The following is a 7,642-nucleotide window of genomic DNA, read 5'->3' on the forward strand; positions in this document are numbered from 1 at the left end:
GTAAGTAAATACTTCACCGAATAAGGTAGGTTCTAATAAGGAAATGTTCCAAATCACCAATTTTGATAAAACTTAGGTATAACGTAGTATAAAAAAAGAATATTTGTCAGGTATTTTTTTACGTAGAAAAATCCATGTGGAAGAGGTGAAAAAAGTCTTCGAAGTTAGGGGTGCAGAACGTAATTTATGAAATAATTGGGAAATTATTAGATTTAGAAAAATGGTTCAAACGTAAACAAGGAATTCAGTAAACAGCTTGTAAAAAAATGAACATGTTTAAATGATATATCAAAAATTGGTATATCTTTAGTCATTTTTGCTTTGAAATGTTAATCCATTTTCGTGTAAATTTACATGTAAATATGAACTACGAATAAATTGGAATTTTGATTACATTATAATAAAAATTATTATATCCGTAATTTTCATACACTCTGCATAAGATTGAGTCATTAGGGGTTGTAAATACCAAACAAATACATCTATTCATATTTATTTTAATACGTATACTCAAATTTTATTTAATACTTTGTAGCAAAATTTACAAATCTCGTTAATTTTATACTTTTTCTTCAGTACTCTGCAGCAAAATATGCAACTCTTGTTAATTTCTGTAATTTCATTGCTCATATTTTCAGTGCTACAGATACTTTCCACGAATCTAATTTTTTCCAAGACTAATAATTTAACCAATGCAGAGATACTACTAATTTTTTCCTAATCATTCTATTTTTAACCTACACACAATTTAATCGAGAAACGAAATCACTGCAACTAAGAAAAAAACACGTTACAGCGAATCTGTGATGTTTCAAGATCTATGTGAAAGCTGTTTCTCCTTTATCAGCGTGATAATAAATACCGGACAGAATTATTCCTCCGGCACGAGGTCTGAAGTAAACTTTTTCGCTCGTTAATAAACCGAAGCTTCGCGATTACATACTTCCGTTCTTCAGTTTCTTCACCTAAACGAATAAAGTGAAAGTTTAGAAACTAACATAATCCGTTGAAGTATGCTCCCGGTGTTTACTCAACAAGCACTGCAAACGAATCCGCGGTTTCACACGGTGTTTATCTTAAAATCCTTGCTGCCGCGGTTACCAGTGCATAAAGCGAAAGATAAATTCCCCCGAAAGCCCGAGTTTCATTTTCTACCGTAAAGAATCACAATCAACTTTTTCCAAACCAATATAAGAAGTTTACCAGGTTTAAATAAAGAAGAAAAACATTTTTCGATAAATATTACAAACAAACAGCACAGTGGTGAAACGTAGAAACTGTTCGTCCTGTTATTAATTTCGTCCTTTGTTTAAAAATGAATTGGAATACTGCCACTTTTCCTTAAACTGCCATTTGTCACTGTATCGGTGTGTTAAGCACTCGAATACTGATTTCCGCGTACTTCGAATATTTGCACTTGGTGCCGTCTGAAGGTTGAATGTATCGTTGAAAGTCTGACTGAATCCTTAAGATTCCTAATGTAACTGATGGTCTCTGTACTAACACTCTGTGGTCTTAAGCTAAGTCGGCCTTCTTGTCGAGTCGTCCCTTCTCCAAATCTTCTAAAATTTGAAGAAGGGACGCGAAGGGAGGTTCTTAAAATTACTAAGTGACCAACCCCGTATCACCACCTTCCATTGTTCCCGGAACGCGTCATGTCCTTGGAGCGGGGGTGACGAAGCTGGTCCTTGCTGGATGGAAATTTGACGACAAGGGGGGAAAACCCGGCCAGGTCAACTCTGACTCTCCGACTCGTTCGGAAGGTCAGGTACCGAGAGGCCTCGGTAATTGCATCGGTTTCGAAGACCCTTCGGGGGTGACTTTGGGATACCTTGCCTTACTGACTGAACAATAGCCTATTCTTTAATATTTGAGAAATTCTAGGTGCCGCATGTTGGCTGCAGACCGGTCTGCTAAATTAAAAGTAACGGTCTGCTGAAGTAGAAATCACGTATCATCAAATCGTCCCCTTACTGTCCTAACACGCTGTATTGTGAATTTTGCGACGGAATTAATAGTAACTATTAAAATGTGAAACAAAAAATATTGTGCACCAATGTCCAGTCCAAAATACTATGAAAAATGTTAATGTATAATATATTAAATATTAGTGTAGGTACTGTAGGTTTGTTGATATTCCAAAATACTCAATTGTAATATTTACATATAACTGAAATGCATATGCGACTCTATTTGATATTGTTTCAGTGTTTTATGAATTTTGAAACGGAATTAACGGTAATTATAAAACGTAAAAAAAAATATTGTGCTTTTCTCCTCGTTAATAATATAAGTAATCTCGTCCTTTTCATTTTTATTTACAAGATTTCATAATATGCTAACTTACGCGAGAAATTTGTCTAGTAGTTTGCAGTGGGTAATAAAGGAAGGGTGCTCCGTGTCTGACTATGCGCGGACTTATTTCCCTGAAATCTTAGACGCAGGTTAATTAATGTTATACCGTTAGTAAACAGTTGGGCAGTGGATTTAGAGGGGTTTGCAGGTTACAGTCGAATGGTCTGACTGTTCTGAATATCGTGGTAGCAAATATGTAACACTGAATTAGCTTATTCGTTTCTGTAGTGATCAATCGTGTTGATGTTGCCGCTCAGCGTGTCCAGAAACGCTAATGGAATCCTTGATTCATAAATGATGTGCCATAAGAGTCCCCAGTATGTTGGAGATTTACAAATGAATTTCGCTATTTCAGATGATCTTTCATAAAATTTACAAATTTTACAAAATTTATTAATTTTGCAAATTGGAAAAATAGTGCTTAACGTCGTGACTTTCTGTTGATTCGATGTATGCTTAGGAATATATTAAACGATAAATAAAAAAATGGTAAACTAAATTAGTTATTAAAATATGGAAGAAAAATGAAGCTACGTTGAAGTACTTAAAGTAAATAGAGAAAGACACGGTTAATTTTTAAGGGGTGAGTTCGCAGAAATGCAGAGTTAATCATTTCTGTTCAATATTTTTCTGTTTTTCGTTAATTAAAACTTTTTTAACAAGAATTCTTCAGAAAAAGTATTTTGCAATAAGAATAACCGAGGAAAAGCTACACACGTGTGCTGAATACTTTTCTTGCCTGGCATTACCTTTCTGTAAGCCATTATATTTCTCATTTTACCCTGCAAAAATCTACATTTCCAAGCAACACAGCAGCACATTATTTACTCATTCTTCTCAGCATGAATAAACCCCTGAATCCTTTCGAATACATGGAACTAATTAACATGCCTTAACATCTAAACCAACGTAACGCAGAATGAAAAACAAACAAGAACGTATTACCTTCCACTCGACACCTAAATTTCTACGTTCTACTGCTTGAACAATTCCATTACAATTTTATATCCGACATCCTCAGAATTCGCATCAATTCATTATCGCCAACGAAAAAGCGTAAAACCAGTTTGTCTGTAAAATGTATTAAAAGCTGTATTTTTAAATTCACAGCGCATGACACACATTTTAACCACGCTATCTTTTCCTTTACTTTTTGTTTCCTCCTTCACTTTCGTTGTCTCTCTGTTGTAAACTGTGTGGCCTTTTTAAAGTATAACTAAAAAGAATTATAAGTGTAGTATCGGGGCCTCTATAGCCAAATAGGAAACTGACAAGGGAGAATAGAGAGGGAGTAGTTGGCGTAGCGCGCAAAGCCTCGGCTTGCTAAGCCGAAGGTCCCGGGTTCGATTCCCGTTGGGTCCCTCGATATTTTTCCCTAGGTTCCTACATATGGGATCTCGTCCGGGATGGAGGCATCTACGGCTGCACGAAGCCAGGCGCTGTGAGATGAAAACATGTGCATCTCGTCCGGGATGGAGACATCTACAGCTGCACGAAGCCAGGCGCTGTGAGATGAAAACATGTGAGAGGATTGCACGTCTCCCAAAAAGAGTTGAGGAACAGAGTTTCGGCTGAGAAGTGCCCACTGTGTGAGGGAATGTACCCAAAAGTGTTGAGTTGAGTTGTGTTGCACTGAGGAAATTCGAGGGCGAATGTCAGTTCAGGATGGCCGAGTGTGTAGTATCGGGGCCCTCCATACCCAAAAAATAGGAAACCGGCACGGGAGAATAGAGAGGGAGTGTTTGACGTAGCGTGCAAAGCCTCGGCTTGCTAAGCCGAAGGTCCCGGGTTCGATTCCCGTTGGGTCCCTCAATATTTTTCCCTAGGTTCCTACAAATGGGGGCTCGTCCGGGATAGGGAGGCATCTACGGCTGCACGAAGCCAGGAGTTGTGCGATGAAAAACACCTCGAGGGTTGCACATCTTCCAAAAACACGTTGTTTCGGCTGTTGTGCCATTGTGTTGGGAATGTGCCCGAAAGTGCTGAGTTTTTGTGTTGCGCTGAGGACATTCGAGGGCGAATGTCAGTTCAGAATGGCCGAGTGTAGTATCGGGGCCTCCATACCGAGTTTTTGTGTTGCGCTGAGGACATTCGAGGGCGAATGTCAGTTCAGAATGGCCGAGTGTAGTATCGGGCCCTCCATACCCAAATAGGAAACGGACAAGGGAGAATAGAGAGGGAGTGGTTGGCGTAGCGCTCAAAGCTGAAGGTGTCCCGGGTTCGATTGCCGTTGGATCCCTCAATATTTTTCCGTCGGTTCCTACATAAGTTTATCATATAAACTGTGTAAGCTGAGAAGCTCTCTGGAAGCTGATATTTTACGGAACAACAGGTCTACGGGCCTCTCGTAAATGTCTAAACAGTGAAATAATAGTTTGAAAGAACCAGCTTCTAATGAAACGTTACAAGATCTTGTAAAATACAAAAATACATTAAATATTGAAATAAAATAGTTACATTTGTAAATATACGTATTTCTATGTTAGTTTTCAAAAATTTCATCAATTTTTTAGCAAATGCTAAGTATCAATTTTGAAGGCAATAAATATTAATCTTTCAGTACAAGCAAATAGCAAAACTTGTTGCTTCCATATAGCAAAAGAATCTTGTGAAATATAAAATCTAAGTCTAACAAAATAAAATTGAATATGAATATAAATATGTTTCGTTGAGTATAAAATGAAATATAAAATCTAAGTCTAACAAACTAAAATTGAATAAAATGAAATCCGATTAAATTTCATTATCTATTTTATTAAAGTCAATTACGCACCGATATTTACTATACTTAACGGGGTTTGATCGAGGCTGTCGTCGTATCGCGTGACAGTTTTATTGAATTACAAAAAGGAGGAAAAAATGCGTTCACTCATTAATACAGCATGCACAGTAAATTTCACGTTGCACGGTCATAAGTCTTTTTAAACATCTACCGCCGCGGATAGATAGTCACGTTGAGCGCCAGCCATTTAGTTATCCACCATACGGATTGCCATTCCGTTAAAAGTTAACGCGTTCCCCGCGAACGTCTGTCCCCGTAAATTTTAAATTGCACGCGCCGCGCAAGGGGCAAATTTATTTTACCGCTGTGCCGGACATATTTACTGCGAATCACGATTCACGATCAAGAGAACCGCGTTTCGCCAAATTGTTCCGATCGTTAAACTCTTTTCATTTTCAATTTTTCCATGGTACTTGTGTAATAATCTCATCCACTTATCGTACAGATCACTGTAATAACAGGAAGCGACGCGTGACAGTTTCGATATGCAATTTTCCAACGTTCGATTATGGAAATTATAATGATTAGATTGTAATATTCTAGAGCAGCGATTTTTAATTTCCTTTTATCTCGCGGCACGCGTAAGCTAATTACTAAAATTTTGCGGCACGCTGAAAAATACGTTATATTCTTTTAAAAAAGTGTACATTTTGGACCGATTTACAGAAAAATAGTATTTTTAATCAATCCGCGCCAAAAAATCTCGAACACACCTGTGCACCTCTCGTGCAACGATTGAAAATGGTTGCTCTAGATTACTATCGTATTCGCATTGTTTTTTCAGTTAAAAATGTTAGAAATATTACAACAAACGAAACCGTAACGTGTTAGTTTAATACAAAGGGAAACAAAGCATCGACTTCTCGAAAATTAACAAGTTCCCTTTTAGAAAAAATTCTTGGGTGGTGGAATCTTATTTAGAATGTTCGAAGAACCTATATAAATTTCTTCAATCACATTTTTTAAAACATTTACCTATTGAAGGACGAGTCAGATATAAATGACCCACGCTTACGGTTTAAAGGTACCAAAAGTTCATTTACGGAGTAAGGGTTAATTATTAACGCGGTTATTGCTTGGATAAATATGATAATCTAGGTCAGTACACACTGGTTTAACACCGCATAGATTGTTTTGCATATACAAGGTATCTGGTGATCACGCTCTTTTAATATTCAACCCTTCGCTACAGACCACAAAGACGAGTCTGAATTTTTGTTTCCCTGTCAGAATCTAGTAGAGAATTTTGGAAGAAAATTTTTGCAAAAAAAGTTCCACTGTTTCAGACTCTAAAGCAATAACATCACTTTACCTGCTGAAATTATGAAACGAAATTGTCAATGTAACAATACACACGCCTTACGATTCCAGTCTTTGGTGACATTCTTAGATGTTCAAATGCAATGCTTGTATTTAGTAAGAGTAAAAATGTGAAGGAAGTAACGTAGGATTTTAAAGAATTTCTCGAAATTTCTTTGACTTTGCCAAAGTCTTCACGATTGCAACTCACAGACTACTTCTTTCAAGTTTCCTCGTTTACAGTTCGGTCTCAGGTTGCCCCATTCCGCATAACAGTGCACAGTTTCTTTTTCCATGTCATTAAACAGATCCTTCTGCGGAACTTAAAAGTAACTGAAGGGGCATGCGCTAAAATAAAGTCTAAATACGTACTAAACTCTAAACCAACCATGCTGTGGCTTTTTAAAACTAACAATACGATGAGAAACGAAACGAAAATTCTTGCAATTCTGACCATGCTTGAATCCGTGGAAAGTAAAATGAATTTTAGGAATGCAATTTGTTCCTGTTAATTGTAGAGAACGTTATTTATGTTTCTATAGATACATAGAAGAATCTGTAATAGTGATCAATGAAGAAATGTTGAAAAGTACCGTACTTCTTAAGAAAGAAGCTCAGAAAAATATGAAACCAGTTTCAATTTACTCAGCACCAGTGTTTGGAATTCAATTCTTATCGTACAAATCTCTCTCGACTTTGATCAGACGTAGAAATTAATTCGGTACCTTTTCTTACAAACTTCGATAATTATTTGCAGGAAATCAAACACAATTTTAACATTGAAAATAACCTCTTTCCATTGAATTCCTTCTCTAAAAAAGTACGACGGAAAAAGGGCACCGAATTCATGTCTGCACCTAATTTAAACCCTTTGCGGAAGGAGGACTATGCGCCACGTCGAAGTACCGATTACTTCTGTAACACATAATTAGGTCACTACTTCAGTTTTTCTCTTAACTAAATTATAATTAATTAAAAATTTAATTTTCACGAAATATACGTACATCAGTTCATTACCGCTCCAACTGTATTTATTTCTTAAAAATACGAGTTTGTTTGTTGCGTTCATAGTGTTTTATGAACGCATATATCAGTCTATGGTCCTCAAAGGGTTAATTACACGTTTCACATCTACATAATTAAAAACCTTTGTACATGGATAAGAATAATAATTGCACATAAACAAGTAAATAAGAGAACACAGAA

The sequence above is a fragment of the Habropoda laboriosa genome, unplaced genomic scaffold (genome assembly GCF_001263275.1).
Source record: "Habropoda laboriosa isolate 0110345459 unplaced genomic scaffold, ASM126327v1 scaffold68, whole genome shotgun sequence".
Lineage (NCBI taxonomy): Eukaryota > Metazoa > Arthropoda > Insecta > Hymenoptera > Apidae > Habropoda > Habropoda laboriosa.